The 20,545-nt window shown below is 40.0% G+C and overlaps 1 long non-coding RNA gene across 1 annotated transcript; it reads left to right on the top strand.

The window, feature by feature from the left end:
• Positions 1-1,275: 1,275 nt before the first annotated feature.
• Positions 1,276-6,890, top strand: LOC135199777 (uncharacterized). Its single transcript, XR_010311118.1, has 3 exons — positions 1,276-1,674; positions 6,627-6,701; positions 6,853-6,890. It is a non-coding gene; the product is annotated as an uncharacterized LOC135199777 (long non-coding RNA).
• The last annotated feature ends 13,655 nt before the right edge of the window (positions 6,891-20,545 follow it).

Genomic DNA, 20,545 nt, shown 5'->3' with positions numbered 1-20,545 from the left:
TATAGCCACGCAGCATATTTTACCAATTTTGCTCATTTCATCAACTGAATGTAGCTAACACAGGTAAATATTGATTCAACCAAGTCGTATTAACCAGTCCGCTCTGACCGATGCCAGCGGAAAGATAAAACATATTTGGCATAGTCATACGATGATTTAAATAATTCTTCCTTCAATTTCTTGACCGAAGAAAAAAAGTGATTGAACCTCATCTGTTTGGTATCTCTGCCCAAACGATCGGCGTGATCTTCATCTTTTTGGAATAAGCCACGCTCTTTTGCGCGTATTCATTATCTTCAACAATGGGGGCACCAATACCGTATTGTGTTAATAAGGTAGCTATGGTGGGTAGATCAAACTTCTTCGTCGCATTCCAAGATGTGATATTTTCAGGTCTTTTCACAATGGCGGACCCTTCAATACCCCTATCACGAAGACAGGCATATGATGCACCAGTGCGAGAATATCGAAAACCTGCCAATTCGGCATATGGATAAGCTCGAATGACGTCCGCCACAAACACCGTAATTCCTGCATGTCACACAGTTAGTGGCCACTACTAGACACATATTCCTCTTCCTGAACTTATTTTCGGACAAGTTCCCGAAAACTAACTTACAAGAGGAGGCTGATGAAGCCATGGCGAGAGTTCACGTCTTGATGTGACAATCTTCAAGAGATAATGAACTACGAAAGCCCCGCTACCCAAGAACCCTTTATCACAATCACTGATTACAAACCTGTTGTGACGAAGCATCAAGCCTCTCCCAGCAATGATTCAGACTAACATGAATAAACAAGTCCTATCATTCCCTCACCCCAAAGGTCATCCACACATGACTCATTTTATCAAAATCAGTATCACTCCAGTCATGTTTCTCGCAGACACGAATAAACAAGCCTTATCATTTCCTCACAACAAAGGCCGTCCACACACACACACACACACACACACACACACACACACACACACATATGACTCATATATAAAACTTCCACACATCTTTCCTCCAATGGGGATAAATTCTATCGCTACAAGGCGTGAACTTCATCTTTGGAATACAATACTTCATCGAAACATCATATGTCACACCTGATTATTACTTCCCAACTGTACACCATAAAATACACCGACAAGGGAAAATTGATGTTATTCCTTACCCAAAGTGTATAGAGTAAGTGCAACACACCAACCCTCCGTCGTCCCACAAGTATTTCTCTTGACCGAAACGTCATTTCCCTCCGTCATATTCAGTAAGTAGCATATAAAAACACTTTCCATTTACTTGAACATAGAGTATAGTAAATATTAAAAACAGCAATAAGATTCATCTGTATATGGAATAGATATTCTTATAAAATAATGTACCCGTTGAAAGAAGCGGAATATATAAAACAGTCATTATTCCTCCCTTTCAGATATGGGAAATAACTCTAGTAGTGAACTGTCAGCCGACTAAGTAGCCACTCAAGTCAGACACCATTACTATTATGGTGTTGGAGCCCCAAACTCATTTATTAGGAAGGTGAAAACGGGTCATGACCATGAAGCAGGAGAAGAAGAAGAAGAAGTAGCAGGAGATGCAACAACTACCACTGGCAGCCCACAACAGTGCAACCCCCGATCAACTTCGCCACCACCCACTACTGAAGGAAACGAGCAACCCGGTGAAGGTATGTAAAAAACGATGTGTTATATATTTATTAATAATAGTTCCTGATTCCATAGAAACACGCACTCTTTTCTCCGTTTCCCTGTTTTTCCGTTCAAATGCATTATGGGCATAGTAAAAAAACACATATATAATTATTCATAAGGATTTATTGACCACATAAAGAGTTTACAAATTCAATACACTAATCGCTGTCAGACCGTCTCAGCACGCATCCCAATATAACTTCCACGTGTATCCTTATTTTAACCTGAATATGCCGAAAAACGTTTAAGAGGAAACGACTAAGGACGTCTTAGCCAGATTAACACCGACGTCATGGGCGAATGATCCTCACAGCTCATCCTGAAATATAAGTAAAAAAGTTATGTGATTGAAGGTGTATGATACATATATAGAATATATCCTTAAATAGAATGTAAATGGAGTAATATAAAAATCAAAGAAAAATATGCATTTACCTTAGTTGTTCAAGATGCGGAGACATTCCTTGTACGTAATAGCACGTTTGACCCCCGACCTCCAATGTGAACATTTAAACTTTTTCAAATATTTAAAATAATATCCCGTTATCCATTTATCATTACCTCCCAAACGAGTGAATGAGAATACATTTTGTATTAAGGATAATATGCTTTCACACCACGGTGACTCACGCAATGAACAAAAAACTAACGTAAAGACCGCACTTGTTACGATTTATCAGGTTGTATTTGTTTTATTAGGCGATAGAGGTTATATTCGGGATGCGCATATATAAATTTAGAGAAGTCATTCGAATAAACTTTTGGATTTATACCGTAACTATCAAAAAAGAAGATTATATTCTAGGTGATTTTTCCACGTAAAAACATACCCAATGACCAACAATATTAATATCAGTAGACGAAGATAATGTATTAGATATAAAAACTAAGGTTTAATTCTACTTTCTGGCAATGTCAATAATCCTACTTCATCCGAAGCGAACACACCTAAATATTTAACCGGTCACCGAGTGAACCTTTTAAACTTATTTCAATTTCTTTTGTATCCATTCCATTTAACCCCTAAACATCACACTGAATAACCCTATCCGCATCCACGTTAAAATACCCTTGGTATCCCAAAAAGTAAAATAATGCAAGGGCTAGGCGTAGCCGTACCCAGCCTGATCGATATTCGCAGGTTTGCCGAAATTTCCATGGCATGGAATCTTCAACATCTTCCACCCCACAAAATTAAAGCAGTAAATAGCTCTACCATTTTAAAACTATCATAAGTGATCAGATTATCACCGCACCCCCTTATACTTTTCTGCGTCTCGTGATATAATTGCATGATGGTATTAGGGAAACTACATTGAATATTATATACCGTATTCCCATTAACGGTAATATGTATATTATTTAAATCGAAAGATTGAAAATATAGACTATTGGTCGCGTAATTACCTGAAATGTTTCCATATCAATCATGGCCAATGTGATTTTTTCAGGTATACAACTGTTAAAACGGCTGATCAATTAAAATCGAATTTTTCATTTTGCCCAATAACGTATGTCTTGTATAAAGTCTTATCAAATATATATTGTATAGGATTAACTGCTATCGCCTCATTTAAAGCCGACATTGCGTTATAATGTGGGGTAACTCTATCGATCCATAATTTAGCCTTTCTACATTGAACACATTTAAATGTCCGTCTGTGTGGGCGCCCATAAACCAGCTATTATTCGCTAATTCGAGCCTAAGTCTCAAATCAACTGAATCCAGTAAATACATGTCTATAGTCGCTATATCCAAAAGAAGTGGAAAATATGTATGCACGCCCCTCGTTTTAATGTCACCCATAACTTTCGTCTCCCACCTGCCGGTTTGACCGAAGGTACTGGCTGTAAATTGCCGAGTTACCCCGTGTGTTACATGATAGTCATCGTATAAAAATCCCGCCCGACCGGTGGTAGGTAATGCCGAGGGTTTTATCATTTTCAACATTTTTATATATGATTGATAGTTAAATACAGGACAGGATTCCACCAACTTTTCATTCAAGAAAACGGAAGCGGATTTAAATAATGTATTACTAATACCATTAACGACGGCCACGTGAACATCATCCGCTAAATTGCGCACCGTCCCTATCAATTGAGATATATAATTCTAAAGCTATACTTGACAAATCTAAGAAAGAACCTGCCACCCCATTAATGCGAATTCTATATATTTATCAGATAGAACTTGATTTATGGAAATATTACAAGGTGTAAAATCCAGTCTTTCCTTTGAATTAATTGAAGTTTCAATAATTCTCCGTCTATTAACATTCGGGAACAATTCTGATATACCCGCAATATACGATGAAAAACAGGAACTTGATTACCAGTTCCGGTATATGTTAGGAACTACGCTAGCCATATTTGTGTTTATATAATTTTAGATGAAGGGTAGAACGAGTGCGTACCCGCCGAATGTCAATTGATGAATGAGTTACAAAAGATCGTACACGTCCTTATTATATTTACTCCTAGATTTAACTCGTGTGCCCTTCCTCTTCCTCCGTTTTTTCTTTCCTCCCACACTCGACCGTCTAACTAAACGTTTCACTGTTTTCTTCCGTCTCGTTCTCCTTCTCCTTCCAGTACCGCTTAAAATTCGTTGTCCGGTAGTTTTGAGGGCCCTTATACCATTTCGTTTTATGGATTCTTTTAAAGGTAAACCGCTGTTTACCATATCAGATAACACAGATCTACCGAATTCATTAACTGAAGGTTTCGCGGCGTTAAATAGAAAAGGAAGCACTTTCCGTGCAATACCACTTATGGCCGAAAAAAAAACCGCTTCCCCTTCTGCGGCCGGGATAGAAAACGGAAATATCCTCAAATCCCGCTCCTCTCCTTAATAAAGGGTCTGATAAAAATAGTTTTTAGTTTTTTAAATTCCGCCTCTGAAGGAGGCGCGAATAACACTCTCATTTTACTGTTTATTACTATTCCCAAACAATTTAAGTTGAGCTTGATCGCAAGTTCTAGTTGACTCGAGGGTGTTACGATCACGAATAAGGAATGCCAAGGGTGAAACATCGAATTATATACTCACCTATTCATCTAATTTTCTCCTAGGTTTATACGGAGCAGGCAAGTAACACTCGAGTCTTTAGTGAAATGTAAAAGGTGACCATTTGATCCGTGATAAGAATAGAAATCTGATCCAAGATGTTCGTGTTCTTAACAATTTGTAGACTGTATTATGTATTCCTTTTCCTCTACCACTTGCTAAAGTAAAACAGTCCAATATATTTACTAGTCTCCCGCCAAAAATCGTCGGTTGAACTATATCCGTATACACATATATATAATCTACCCCACAATTATCAGGTAGAGAATCAAGGGAAACGTGTTCATTCAAGTTCACGCCCGCCATATATTTCATAACCGGATTAATATGAAAACCTAATAATTTCGCGGCTTTTCCGCTAAATTTGACGTATATACTTTCTTTTAACGTCCCCCGTTCTCAATTTCTCTCTTGATACGTGGTATAGTAATTCTTCTTAAATCTTCATCCAATGAAATATACCGTTACTATTAAAATAATTTATGAAATTATCACCGTAATAAACTTTTAAGTAATCATACACGTCCTTATTTAAGAGCTCTCACGAGTCTCTTCATATCCCCCGCTAAACATTGCTATTCTCGGTCTATACAAATATGTATGCCTATCACGTTTATGACGCTCTGTAATAAATTCGAGAGTGAATAAATCATCTTTGGATAATATAGCGTAATAACTCCCCGGAACATGATCGAAGCTAAACCTACTTCATATTCAAACCCCATTAGGTAATAATATAGGTGTAGGTAATCTATTGGCAAATTCGAAGGTGTATTTTTGATATACGTGTCTAAACAGCCGAGGCTGCTCAAATATATGGTGTGTTCACCAGCCATGTCGGTTAAATACTACGACGGGTATATGTCACATATGGTATTTATAAGAAAAGTTCGATAGCGTTTTATCTAGGTCTATATGCAGACTGCATGATAGAACCCCATTTTCAGTAAACATTATTTCTTCACCGTTCTGATCCGAGACATTGATAGTAATGTAATCCAATACGTCAATGGTATTTAAAGGTTTATAAATGGCATTATGCGGACCTTTACCACATGCACATCCTAACGTGAAGCAGTCTAAGAGATTAACCATTTTATCACCCAAGATGGTAGGTGTAACGATACCCGAATACAGGTAAACGTATTCAACGCCTTGATGGAATATATTTCTACTGTGATGAGGTCTCAACGCACCGAACTGTATATTAAATACCTGACTTTTTTCATTGAAACCAAACATATTAGCTGCTTTAGCACTGAGTTTAATCGTAATTGAATCAATCATATCAACTTTGGCTGCTCCTGCATCGATATGTGGAATGCTCATCTCTTCGTGTATCATTCCATGAGAATAAACCATCCCTGCGGATAGCTCCGCGAATATGTTCTCCGTAAAATTCAGATAATTGTTCAATAATTTCCGTATTAAACGCTCTAGTCATGACATTCATATCACCACCCAAACAAACCCGAAATGGCTTATTAAAATATACGTGTAAATGCGTTTTCCCATCTGATCATTATAGATCGCGTTAAATTGAATAGTAAAATCAACGTCTCCTGGTTTAATAGCGTAATATAATTTCGGGAGAATGACTCCCACTAGCCCCACTTCATATTCCACTCCTTTCGGTAATGATATAGGGACGGCTAACCTATTGGTAAATTTACACGCCCGATTTTCTGGAAATGTACCTATACATGCATTGCTATTCACGTATATGATGTGATCGCTACACATGTGAATGTAGACTGTATGACTAACAATTGGGCATCGGGTTTATAATATATGTACATAAAAACCTCCACCGTTCATGTTATGTCACACCTTATTCATGAATTTGTTATCACACAGATTGTCACGTCATTCAAGAAAATGTCCAAGCCTCTAACCGCCATGATGAATCATCCTCACCACCCTCCGATCCAGGTAAAATATTATTATTATTATTATTATTATTATTATTATTATTATTATTATTATTATTATTACTATTATTGCAGTTTTTGCAGTTATTATTATTATTATTATTATTATAATACACGTTCACTCCGGTGCTTATTTAAAATTATCTTTACAGATCCCTTCGCTGAAGACTTCCCATTAGATGAAGATTTGATGAGTAATAATAATAATGAAGCATCGCGCGTTGGTGGAGGTGTAGGAACCAGAAGGGGATCTTCACTCACGAGGGAAAGAACGGGGAGGGTAATAAGGTAGTGAGTACCATTCATTATGCGGCTGCAGTAGGGTCACACATTGACGTGGCAATGAAGTTAAGTAGTAGCATAACCCGATTACGCGAAGATGTGCACAGTAACTTCCTCGAAAGAGGTATTCGATCGGCTATGCTATACTTGTGCGTTATTATCACCAGCGTGAGGATGCTAGGCGGACATGAATGAAAAAAGGCTTTCTATGTATGTACTCACCCACCCTCACTACGATTGACTCGATCTATGACTCCCTGGAGGAGGCTATTGAGTTTATAGCTAATAACTTGGAAGAAAGACTCAAACCGTACTGAGGGTTCGGGTTGGTGTATGACCTCGCTAGATAGGGTTGAACTTCATATCACGCGGCGTGAGTTAGTGAATATTAATAACTTCCAGGTGTATCCCAAGGGAGTCCGCGGTAGTGATCAGGTTATCAATATTCAGTCCGGGTACAACTGTGTCGTTACAGCGTTAGAAGCGTACGTTGTACTGCGAGATAACCCTCCCACACGTATTAACAACCTCCCTCGTGTCTTAATGAGGAGGATGGGGAGGGGACAATTTAATATCAAACACTCCGCCAGATATGCCGTTGACCCATGACTCTTTAAATCAAAACATTAGAAAAGGGGAATAAACCTCAACATATATCTGTATAAAATTATGTGAATTATTCACGGGGAAACAGCAGGAAAAAAAACATTGGACGGTACATCTAGCGAGGAAAGGTGGTAACCCCCAAAGCCCTCATTTGGTCACGTTGTTATTAATCACTGACGACCACGTCGCATTGATTAAGGATATGTTGGCATTCGTGAAGAAGTTCCGACACGGATTCAAGCAGGGGCGGGGGATTGAGCACGCGGGTGGTATGTGTTACAATTGTTTGACTTTGTTTAATAGTTCCACCATCCGTGAGGCGCACACACAGGCCTGTACTGCTCGAACCACTGTCGAATACCCAGAACACCCGGCCAATTTAAACAGTTTACTAAAGTTAAAGCTCTGCTGCCAATCTCGCACATGGCTTTCCTGGATTTTGAGGCGTATAATATTCAACCGAAGACCGGAGAAGACGATCCGAGAATAGTATCTCGACAGAAAGCTTTCGCTTACTGCTACGTGATCGTTGACGGGAGTAGAACGGGGGAATATATTGTACCCAATAGACTAAGTCACGGAGAGAAATGCGTTGATGATTGTTTGCAGAACATGAACCGGGACTGGGCGTTATTGCAGTGAACAAATGCGTGCGTATCCTTTACATATGAGTCCTGAATCCGCCCGTAAGTTTGAAGCGAGCACTCATTGCGGAGGATGTAACGTCGAATTCAAGGCTGGAGTCACGGAAAATGCGACATCACGCTCATTTTGTGGCACGGGACAACTTTGTGTGTGCACTGTGTCAACAGTGTAATTTGAATATGCAATTTAAGGAGCCAACTTTAACAGTGTTCGTACACAATTTGTCATATGACATCGCCCTGGTCTTGAAAGAGGCGGGGGCTCAGCATGATTTGAAATTCTGAAACGCGAGGGTAGTAAATTTTACTCGGCCAGATCGGGCAATCTGAGATTCGTGGATAGCAACAACGTGATTAGGGGGACCTTCTAGTCTCGCCTCGAGTCATATCAAACAGAAAGGTTCCCTCGAAATCGCACGTCAGTTGTTAACCCAGTATTCTCGGGATTGTCTCGATTTAGTTTTGGGTACGGGTAAACAGTACTACCCTTATGATTATGTGACGGGCTTCAATATCCTGCGAAAGCCCGGCATCCCTTCTCGAGAGTGTTTCGATTCGGAACTTACGGGAGAAACCCTTTCCAGCGGGGGCTATGCACACGTGGTCAAGGTTTGGGAACGCCGCTAATTGCACCAATCTTCTAGATTATACCGTTTTGTATTTGTTAATGGATGTGGGATTATTAGCGGACGTTTATTTAGCTTGGAGGAAGGCTGCCATGGTGCAATTCGGACTAGACCCTGCCCGTTACCTGACTTCTACCTCTCTCTCACTCGATGCTTTCCTATATTCCTCTAAAATTCGTCTCCCCCTCATTTCGAATGGTGAACTCTATCAATTAATTTGTAAAAACATCCGCGGCGGTTTTTGTAGTCTAGTTCGAAGGCAATGCGTAGCTAATAATCCAGAGTTAAATCCCAGTTTTAGGGTGGGTGATCCTCAATCGTACATATTATACGTTGACTTCACCAGTTTGTATCCCACAGTTATGAGTAAATACAAAATGCCCTTGGGTGAAATAACTGAACTTTCCCCTGTCGAATTAGAAAGTTTTGTCGCTAGCGATATTTCCGCCATTGATTCACAGGGTGAATACGGTTATTTTATACTGCTCGATACCAAACCAGTTAGACGGGATGTTCGCTCTACAGACGGACGATCTCCCTCTCGCCATTCATCACATGAATGTGACTCACCAGGATCTATCGCCCTATAGTAAAAACCTAATGAATAAGTTCAAGGTGAAGCTACCCAAGAAAATGTTAAGTTGACGGGTACGCATTTACCCATGCGTAATCACTTGATCTGTCTTCCGTTATTACAAACGTGATAAGGCTCGGTCTCGAAGTTGATGTAATAAGGAAAGTGTACAAATTCAAACAGGATTTTTATTTGAGGGAATATATTCTGGAGAATGCCGAAAGGCGTGCTAAAGAGACCGATCCGGACAAGAGGAACACCATCAAAATCATAATGAATGGTCTTTTCGGTGTCACTATTAAAAATTCATTGAATTATTCTACCCGAACTGTCGTCACCACCGGTGAAGCCTCTCTTCTCAGGAATGTGTCCAAACACACGTACAAGTCTTTGGAAAAACTGGGTAACGACAGGTACATTGTAAACCATTGCAAAGAGTCTGTTATGGCTGAATCCCCGATTTATATCGGTTTCAGTATACTAGACATGGCGAAGGATATGATGTATCGGTTCTATTACGACGTTCTTCGAAAGCAGTATGGACACCGAGTTCAGCTCCTTTATACCGACACTGACAGCTTGATCTTTTCCCTGGTGACTGATAACCTCAATCGGGAACTGAAGGGTGTGCTCAAACCCTACATGGATTTGAGTAATTTCCCAAAACTCACGAATTGTATGATGAGTCACGTAAGGGGAACTCGGGTTAGTGAAGGTTGAAACGGGGGCTGAACTCATGAGGGAATTTATCGGCGTTAAACCTAAAGTTTATTCGTATCTGACGGAAACTAGTAGTAGTAACACCTTGAAAGGTGTACAAAGATGCCGGCAAAAGACCATTCCACATGACCAGTATCGAGCTGTAATCGAAAAGAATGAGATTACTTATACTCGTGTGCACAATTTGCAAAGAGTAGGAGGCACGATGTGTCATACGAGCCAGCGAAAGGTATCTCTCTGTCCTTTAGAGGACAAGAGATATTATGTGACACCTTATAAATCGTTGGCGTATGGACATCCAGACATGGGGGTGGAAGAGGGTATAGCGGAGGAGGAGGGGGAGGGGGAGGGGGAGGGGGAGGGGGAGGGAGGAGGAGGAGGATCTAGAGAGGGTAGTGGTGGCGCCGGTAGTTGCGGCAATCTCTCCAATTTTAAATATTACCCGCTCCTAGCACCTCGAGAATTCCTATCCTCCTATTCCTCCGACCCTACATCCATCACGTCATTCCCACGGGTGAAAGGATGTTCAAAACGTCGAAGAGAGAATAGTAAAATATACAATGTTAATTCCTCTAATCTCTTCGACGGTCTTGACTCTCCTCGACGCTTGACTCTCGACGGAAATGTTTCACCCTCTCCTCCAGTTAAACGGGGGCGTATCACACCTTGACCGGGTGTCATAGTTTGTATATTTTACATATATTTTATCTTATATTCATATATAATATATTATATTGTATATAATGTATTTTTATTATATAATCATATACACACAGTTAGTTTTTTTATATTTTGAATTATTATATTTAATTTTTTATTATAGTTTGCATTTTTACTTTACGTTCTATTTTTATATTGTAGGAAAACCTGTATGTATTTCATTATGGAAATTAAACAAATATTATTGCCGTCAACTTCCATTCACCCTAATTATTATAAGGCTTGTATATAAAAAGGAGCGCGTAAAGTACACAAACTATAGTCTTAAAACGCGCTAAACATCATGGCCGCGACAGGTCCTTCCCTGGGCAGTTGTTAGACCCGTTCGCTAATCCCGCTCGTATTATCATCGCGGGGTTTAGTAACAGTGGCAAGTCAGTCCTATGTCAAAAAATCATTGAACTCTATGAAACGCATTTCAATACATTTTATATTGCGGGGTATCTGAACACCCCCTCGAAACGCATCCCTCAATAGGTCCCAAATTTAAAGTATCCAAAGAAATTTAAATCCCTTTGATTACACTGAAAAGGAGCAGACGGGGTTAATACAGGTCTATTATTCATACTCGATGATTGCTTCCTTGAGGCCAGTGATAATAAATTTGTCACCAACGCCTTCACAGCGGGACGTCATTCATCTATTTCAGTTATATTCATAACGCAGAATATGTTTCATTCGGGCAAGTTAGTAGAAGTATAAGCTTGAATTGCTCACATTATATTCTAATGAAAAATCGTGTATTTTAGTCAAATTGAAACTTTAGGTCGGCAGTTATTCGGCCGTCAAAAAGCTTCAGCCTTTTCAGACATATATAAAAAGGCCCAATCACGTAACCGCTACGGTTATTTGTTAGTAGACTTCGCTCCGTCAACACCTGAAGTGTTTACAGCTCCGAACTAATATTCTGGGTGAAACGGAATATCAAATAGCTTACCAATATGGATAAAGAACGGATAAAAACTGCTAAAAACTTTGTACAGGAGATGCACGTGGGGGTGTGGGTAGTTTCAGCGGGTGGGACTCTTTATTCAGAGTAGCGAAAAATCTGAATAGCCAAATTACTCGTGAAAATGTTAAAGAATTCTTACGTGGGCAAAAGTCTTACACACTGCATAAAGTCACTCGAAAAAAATTCCAGAAGAAAAATCAATCACCCAAACCGAGAGTAATAGCGAGCACCGATTTTAGCTGATATGTCCAAATTAGCTCGGTATAATAATGGGTTTAAATATTGCTAGTCTTTATTGACGTGTTTTCCAGATATCTACAAATTGTTCCCTTGAAAAAGAAGGATGGTGTTACTATGCGTCGCGCTTTGAAGAAGGTTATCGAATCTACCGAATTTTTGGGAATTCACGTTTGAATAGCGATGAGGGTAGGGAATATTATAACAAACACGTCAGGGAATATCTAGATAGTAAAAATATAAAATTATATAGCGTTTATTCGAGAGAAATAAAATCCTCTATAGCTGAAAGAGTCATAAGGACTATAAGGGTCGTATATATAGATATCTCACACATAAGAATACCTTAAAATACATTAACGTCTTGCGCGACATTGTTCAGAGTTATAATCATACCCCCCATAGAAGTTTGGGTCGCACCCCGCAAGAGGTTCACGCATTAACGGATAGAGATGACATTGAACGTCAATTCTCGAGCATGTATAAAAAGGCTGTTCTCGTTAATCCTCCCGCCATTTCGCTCTTGAATGTTGGAGGACGTTGTACGTATTGCCGATGAGCGTCGCAACGCAATTTTTAGGAGGGGATATACAATTCAAAATACTCTGGAAATTTTAAATCCGAAAAGTGGATACAAGGCAAAATCGGTCGTATACTTCTTGGAAGATTTAGCGGGTGAAGAAATAAAGGGCGTATTTTATCGTGAAGAATTAATTCGCACAAATCTACCAGAAACGTATGATATCACTATTCTGGGAAGGAGATGGAAAGATAATTAAAACTCAATATTACGTTCATTGGAAAGGTTATCCGAGTCAATTCAATTCCTGGGTTGATGAGTCTCAAATTGTACGGATATGAACCGTAAGCAACCTTTAATACGTAAAAATAAAAACTTTATTTTATTCATCTCTGGTTTATCACCCAGTGAAGAAGTAAAGTTATTCCCATCTTAAACGGTGGTTTGGTGTCTACTCTCTCGGAAATTTTTAGAAATTTCTTTGTGGTAATCTAACTCAAAATAAGAAGTTTATTAAACACTTAAGAAATGTAGACGAGAAATTCATCTTGTGTCCTTGAAAAACAACGTCCATATCTAAGAAGAAAAATATACTGAAAGTCGTAAAGGGGGGGACTATTCTATCGGTTTTATTGCCTATTGCTGCGAGTTGGTAGGGAGTCTTTTTAATTGAAAATGAAGGAGTTTTACGTTATCCCTGCCATTACCTATGAGAGGTTAATGAATAGAAAAGAGGTTTGTGATGTGTGATATTAATAACCTAGAGGGTACTGGCAAGTTGGATACGGCAGCTGTTAGTAGTAGTGGACACGTCTCCCTTAATATCCAAAAACCACCTATGCCGGCTATATCGCTCACGGGACCTCCTCCTCCTCCTCCCCCCTCCTATAGAAAATGTAGGTGCAGTGACTGGAGGGGAGGAGGTGGTAAACGCCACCCCCCATTACATTGAAAACAATTAAAGGGGACATGACTCGCAAAAAGAGCAATCCCGATTAACAGGTATTATTCCAATATTTTTTAAAGAACCCAAAAGTCATACGTTACGGCTTTTGTTAAGCACTTACAAGATTCTAACACGGTTGAATGGAATGAAGAAGGAGATTAACTCATCCGCTCGCAGGTTATAATATTTTAGATATAGCTCGAGAATTTCAAGGGAATAAAAAAAAAACCCCACAGTTGATAATATTTCGAATTATCGCTACTTCATTGAAATGGCGGGGGTTTTAAAGATTGGATGTTAAGGAATTATAGCCATTAAAAAGCAAATCGAAACGTGGCGAAATATGGGGAAAAAGGGAGGAGGAAGGGGGAGGAGGAGGAGGAGGAGGAGGAGGGGGTGGGAAGGTGAGGGCGGGACATGCGAAAAACAAGATGGCGAGTGTGTGGGTGGCTTATTAACATTTTAGGAACAATGATATCGGAGCTGTTTAGTCACGTGATACTGATTTTGATAAAATGAGTCATGTGTGGATGACTTGAAGGATTGTCACATCAAGACGTGAACTCTCGCCATGGCTCATCAACCTCTTCGCACAAAGTTAGTGAAAAACTTGTTAGCTAAATTTAAAAGCTTTGAGGTGTTAGATGAAAACGTCGTCGTCTTCGATACACGGTCGGGAAAGTGCTGGAGAAGAGTTTGTTTGGTATATACTAAGGGCTGTGATGTCAAGGAACAGGTTAGAAAATATATAGTAGCCGTAGTATGTTTCGTTGAAGTATTGTTTTTGAAAAAGCGAATGCGCATATTATCGCGTTCGTGTTTGTACAGTTTTTTTCTAATGTATGTATTGTATGGAATATTAATTCATTCCCCTGTATTTAGGATTGGTTAAATATAAAATAACAATTCCGTCTGTAATTTGATTTTCAACCTCTTTCAAACTCTGTATAATAAATAAACAAAATTGAAATGTGTACCTTTGTCCTTGTGTTCGCCACTAGAATTATGACTCAAATGCTATGAAAAATAAAATTTCACGTTGGCGTGAAGTCAGCTGGGCAAATATGGCGATAAGGTCTCGTTTCTTCATATGTGTGTGTGTGTGTGTGTGCGTGATTCATCATCAGATAACATTGACTCTGATATGGTTATTGGGGGAGATATCACATGTGGATGAAGTCAGTCGCCAAATATTCCTTTTATCATGATATCTGAATATCTAAGCAGCTGTGTGATATATATAAAACAAAAATGTAACGGCTGAGAGAGAGAGGGAGAGGGAGGGAGGGAGGAGGGAGGGAGGGAGGGAGGGAGGGAGGGAGGGAGGGAGAGAGAGTATATTCGCAATATGCATATATAAATTTAGAGATTTTTATAGGAGGAGGATGAGGTAAAACGTCACCCGGTTACTTTGAAAACAATTAATTAAAGGGGAAATGAGTCGCAAAAAAACAGTGAACTGAGTCTATTTGGGGTCAGGGTGGGGTCAAGTTTTATTCCCGTAGAGTTACGTGACATCACAGGGGTAGAAAAGTGGAGTCAATTTGGGGTGGGGGTTGAAATGTTGGTTTTTATTCCCTGAGAGTTATGTGACATCACAGGGGGTAGGAAAGGTGGAGTCAATTTGGGGTCAGGGGTTGAAAGAATGGTTTTATTCCCAGAGAGTTATGTGACGTCACAGGGGTAGAATAGTGGAGTCAATTTGGGGTGAGGGGTTGAAATGTTGGTTTTTATTCCCGGAGAGTTACGTGACGTCACAGGGGGTAGGAAAGGTGGAGTCAATTTGGGGTCGGGGGTTGAAAGAATGGTTTTATTCCCAGAGAGTTACGTGACGTCACAGTGGTAGAATAGTGGAGTCAATTTGGGGTGAGGGGTTGAAATGTGGGTTTTATTACCGGAGAGTTACGTGACGTCACAGGGGGTAGGAAAGGTGGAGTCAATTTGGGGTCAGGGGTTGAAAGAATGGTTTTATTCCCAGAGAGTTACGTGACGTCACAGGGGGTAGGAAAGTGGAGTCAATTTGGGGTCAGGGGTTGAAAGAATGGTTTTATTCCCAGAGAGTTACGTGACGTCACAGGGTAGAATAGTGGAGTCAATTTGGGGTGAGGGGTTGAAATGTTGGTTTTTATTCCCTTATAGTTATGTGACGTCACAGGGGTAGAAAAGTGGAGTCGATTTGGGGTTAGGGGAGGCCACGCCCCCCTAATATGAGCTCATGTACGTACATGAGCTTGTAAGACAAATGGAGTCAATTTGGGGTCAGGGGTGGCCACGCCCCCAGAATAGTGGAGGGTTGAAAGGATGGTTTTATTCCCTTTATAGTTATGTGACGTCACAGGGTAGAAAAGGGAGTCGGAGTCGATTGGGGTTAGGGGAGGCCACGCCCCCCTAATATGAGCTCATGTACGTACATGAGCTTGTAAGACAAATGGAGTCAATTATGAGCTCATGTACGTTACATGAACTTATCATACATATGGACGTCAACTTATGAGCTCATGTACGTACATGAGCTTATAATACAAATGGAGTCAATTTGGGGTCAGGGGTGGCCACGCCCCCCAGAATAGTGGAGGGTTGAAAAGATGGTTTTTATTCCCTTATAGTTATGTGACGTCACAGGGGGTAGAAAAGTGGAGTCGATTTGGGGTTAGGGGAGGCCACGCCCCCCCCCCCTAATATGAGGCTCATGTACGTACATGAGCTTGTAAGACAAATGGAGTCAATTATGAGCATCATACGTACATGAACTTATCATACATATGGAGTCAATTATGAGCTCATGTACGTACATGAGCTTATAATACAAATGGAGTCAATTTGGGGTCAGGGGTGGCCACGCCCCCCCCCCCAGAATAGTGGAGTCTATATGGGGTCAGGGTGGCCACACCCCCCAGACAAGTGGAGTCTATATGGGGTCGGGGTGGCCACGCCCCTTTTGGGGGTTTTGGGGGTTGCCCCGCCCCTTTTTAGGCCTCACGTACGTACATGAGCCAATCAGGAGGGGGGGGGGGGAGGGGGGTAGCCACGCCCTTGGGGGGGCGGGGGGGTGGGGGGGCGGGGGGCGGGGCTAGAAAAGTGGAGTCATATGGGGTCTTTTCCTCTACTAAGCGGAAATGAAACAGATGTGGTTATCTAGACTTTGCAAAAGAAAAGCTTTTGACAAAGTAAATAGACCATAATATATTAGCAAAGAAAATTAGAAAACACAATATCGTAGATAAAGTAGGAAGATGGTTAAAAGAATTTTTACAACAACAGAAAACAGATAGTTATTGCAAAACGATGAGAAATCGGATGAAACCAAGGTAATATCCGGTGTGCCACAAGGTACGGTGCTAGCTGCAATATTGTTTGTTATTATGATTGAAGACATAGACAGTAATGTTAAGGATTCGGTAGTGAGTAGTTTCGCTGATGACACAAGAATAAGTAGAGAAATTACTTGTGATGAAGATAGGAACGCTCTACAAAGAGACCTTAACAAAGTATATGATTGGGCAGAGGTAAATAGGATGGTATTTAACTCTGATAAATTTGAATCAATAAATTATGGAGACAGAGAAGGAAAGCTATATGCATATAGGGGACCTAATAATGAGACAATCACAAATAAGGAAGCAGTTAAAGACCTTGGTGTGATGATGAATAGGAACATGTTATGCAATGATCAAACAGCAATTCTGTTGGCAAAATGTAAAGCAAAAATGGGAATGTTGTTACGGCACTTCAAAAACAAGAAAAGCTGAACACATGATTATGCTTTATAAAACATATGTTCGTAGTCCACTGAATATTGCAATATGATATGGTACCCACACTATCAAAAGGATATTGCACAAATAGAGAGTGTACAAAGGTCCTTTACAGCTAGAATAGAAGAAGTTAAGGACCTAGACTACTGGGGAAAGACTACAATCCTTAAAATTAAAATTATAAGTCTAGAAAGGAGAAGAGAACGCTAAATGATAATTCAGGCATGGAAACAGATAGAAGGAATAACAGAAAAATACATGGAACTAAAAATATCAGAAAGAGCAAGCAGAGGTAGATTAATAGTGCCAAAAAACTATACCAGGAAAAATAAGGAAAGCACACAAGACATTAATCCACTACGCACCAGCATCGATAATGCAGCGTCTATTCAATGCGTTGCCAGCTCATCTGAGGATATATCAGGAGTGAGAGTAGATGTGTTTAAGAATAAGCTCGACAAATATCTAAACTGCATCCAGACCATCCAAGATTGGAAGATGCAAAATATACCGGAAGATGTACTAGCAACTCTCTGGTAGACATTAGAGGCGCCTACACTGAGGGACCTGGGGCAACCCGAACGAACTGAAGTAAGGTCTGTAAGGTAAGGTAAGGTAAGGCCCTCAGAGGATATTCAACTCTGCCATCTCTATTCCTCTAAGAATCGCAGCAGTAATTATAGCCGTTTCTTAAATAGCAGAAGATATTAATCATTTGTCAAATATCAAATATGTTTATCGTAGTTCATTCTAGATTATACTGACCATATTGACATTAATTTGAATGGTCCCTTTGTGTTGTCAGTTAAACAATTTCCAATCCTATTTCATGACAGATACACTCTTCCTAACGGAGTTGACGTCCACATCACCTACGTGGCCCCGACGAAAGCCTTGGTTTCAGGCCCCAAGGGGACGTCCTCCCCCCACCCCACCCCCCACCCGCTCCCCGCCCACGCCATCGAGCAGATCAGATTCGCCGAGCAGCAGAGAGCGGCAGGAGTCGCTGTCGCATAAAGGATTCGATCCTTCGTCGTCGGTGTCCTTCGGGAACTTGGATGCATGAAGCGTTTTCTTCACGATCCTGAAAGTCAATCTGTTATAGGCCTAAATCTGTTTCATTTCTTTGGTCCCGTTTTATTAGTTCTCATTGGATCTGTGACGTACTAAGGACCTCTAAATATTGATTAGGATAGTATCTCTCTCTCTCTCTCTCTCTCTCTCTCTCCTCTCTCTCTCTCTCTCCTTACTTGGCCATTAAGCCACATAGGCCTAGATCCATCAAACATCTACAAACCTCTCTCTTTCTCTCTCTCTCTCTCTCTCCTCTCTCTCTTTCGCCTATTTTCCACAGACAAACAGAAACCGACCGACCAAACCTTATTCCCCTCGTCAATATTCTCCTGACAAACTCACTTTTCACCAACGAGAATTCGGCATTATTTGTTATTTGTATGAATATATTATACATTATTTGCATACGAATCTGTTCTGATAAAAAAAAAAAAAAAAAAAAAAAAAAAAAAAAAAAAAAAAAAAAAGTCAGTTCTGAAGCTGAAAAGTAAAAGAATTATTTTGCGTAAAGTTTTGTTGAGTTTATCCTTCAACAACGCCGCAAATAACCATAAATCTGTTTTGATGGAGAATCTTACCAATTTATTAAACTCACTTATTTATATCACTTTACTCATCTATTTTTATCTATATATGTTTTCGCGCTCGGCTGCCAATCCGTTGGTCCGAAGTTCGATTCCCGACTTTGCCAGGGCGGAATCAGAGGAACTCATTTCTGGAGATAGAAATTCATTTATCGATGTAGTGTGGTTCGGATCCCACAATAAGCTGTAGGTCCCGTTGATAGGTGACCGATTGTTCTGAGCACGTTAAAAACATCTAATCTCTTCGGGACCAGCCCTAGGTGAGCTGTTAATCAGCTCAGTGGTCTGGTTGAACTAAGATATACTTACTTATTTGCCAAGTATTCATTGCAGAGTGGCTGTAGTTACCCAGGTATTAACGCAGTGTCATCGTGTGTGTGTGTATGACCAATTCTGACTTGTTATTACTTTATTTCCACATAGACGTGTCTCTGCACCCCGCAAAAATAGTCTTTGCTACCATGATGATTAAAATATAACCAGTCAAAGATTACCATTACCGCGAGATGCTTTGCATTGAATCTCCTAGACACTATAGGCACCTTTCTGCTAAAACGGGTTACAGCTTGGTTCAGCACTGGTCTGGGAGCATATCTCTCCAGTGGAGTTTGAGGCTATGTCTTATAAAGAGCTACAACTTCCAGCATAAGGGGAAAAGCTTCTGTAAAAGCTTCGATCTACATTACAGCACCATACCCGCTGCTACAAGGGAAGAAAGAGAATACTCCCAAGCATATTGGGTTTATAGTTGGGATGTGCCCAAGTATCGGTATCGGTGGTATCTGCTAGGTTTTGTGGTATCGGTATCGGTATCGGTGAATTTCTGGCCGATGCCAGGCGATACTTTTGTCATTAGTATAGGAATTTAAAACCCTTTTAAGTTTCCAAAAATGTAGAGGCAGTCCGCGGTTTATGATGGGGTTCAGTTGTTGAGAGGTATCGTAAGCCAGAACATCATGGAAATTGTTCAGAAATCCTAAGAAACCGTACATTTAATGCTTTGGTTGTATTGCTAACTATGTAAAACTATTTTTATTATATTTTTCATAAAAAATACTTTGAAATATTGATTATTTTGCCTTTTTGAAGTCGTATTTATTTTTCTGGATTGGCGTCGTAAGGTGCATAAGCCTGGAACGAGTGTTGTAAACCTGGAATTAATTTCTGTCAAATATATTTGGAAAGTGTAGTAACCTCAGAACGTCATAAGCTGAAACCGTCGTAAACCGGGGACTAATTGTACATATTAACAAAGCCCGCCAAACAAACTATATATACGCATATCATTGTATAGAGGTTCATTGTTTATCTTTTAAAAACAGATAGTATCTTAATACTGTACAGTGTATTTAACAATTTATTATTGTAATTCTAATTATAACAAACTATGGTTGTGTCTATCTCTATCAGCAATGAGTCATTGCCATTCTGTTGGGATGTTGGGTTGGGTACTATTCCAACATGTGCAGTACAGGTATGGTTTAAGTGAATGGTGAAATGAGTTACTCTTATTGCTACGCTGCAGCTTGGAACTAGACACGTGCATTTTATATAACCCTATGATTTTAGCAACAATAAATATTCTCCTAAATAACAGTAATATGG

Source organism: Macrobrachium nipponense, chromosome 26 (genome assembly GCF_015104395.2).
Source record: "Macrobrachium nipponense isolate FS-2020 chromosome 26, ASM1510439v2, whole genome shotgun sequence".
Taxonomy (NCBI): Eukaryota; Metazoa; Arthropoda; class Malacostraca; order Decapoda; family Palaemonidae; genus Macrobrachium; species Macrobrachium nipponense.
Note: the sequence above shows the minus strand (reverse complement) of the source record. Positions and strands in the feature narration are given on the sequence as shown.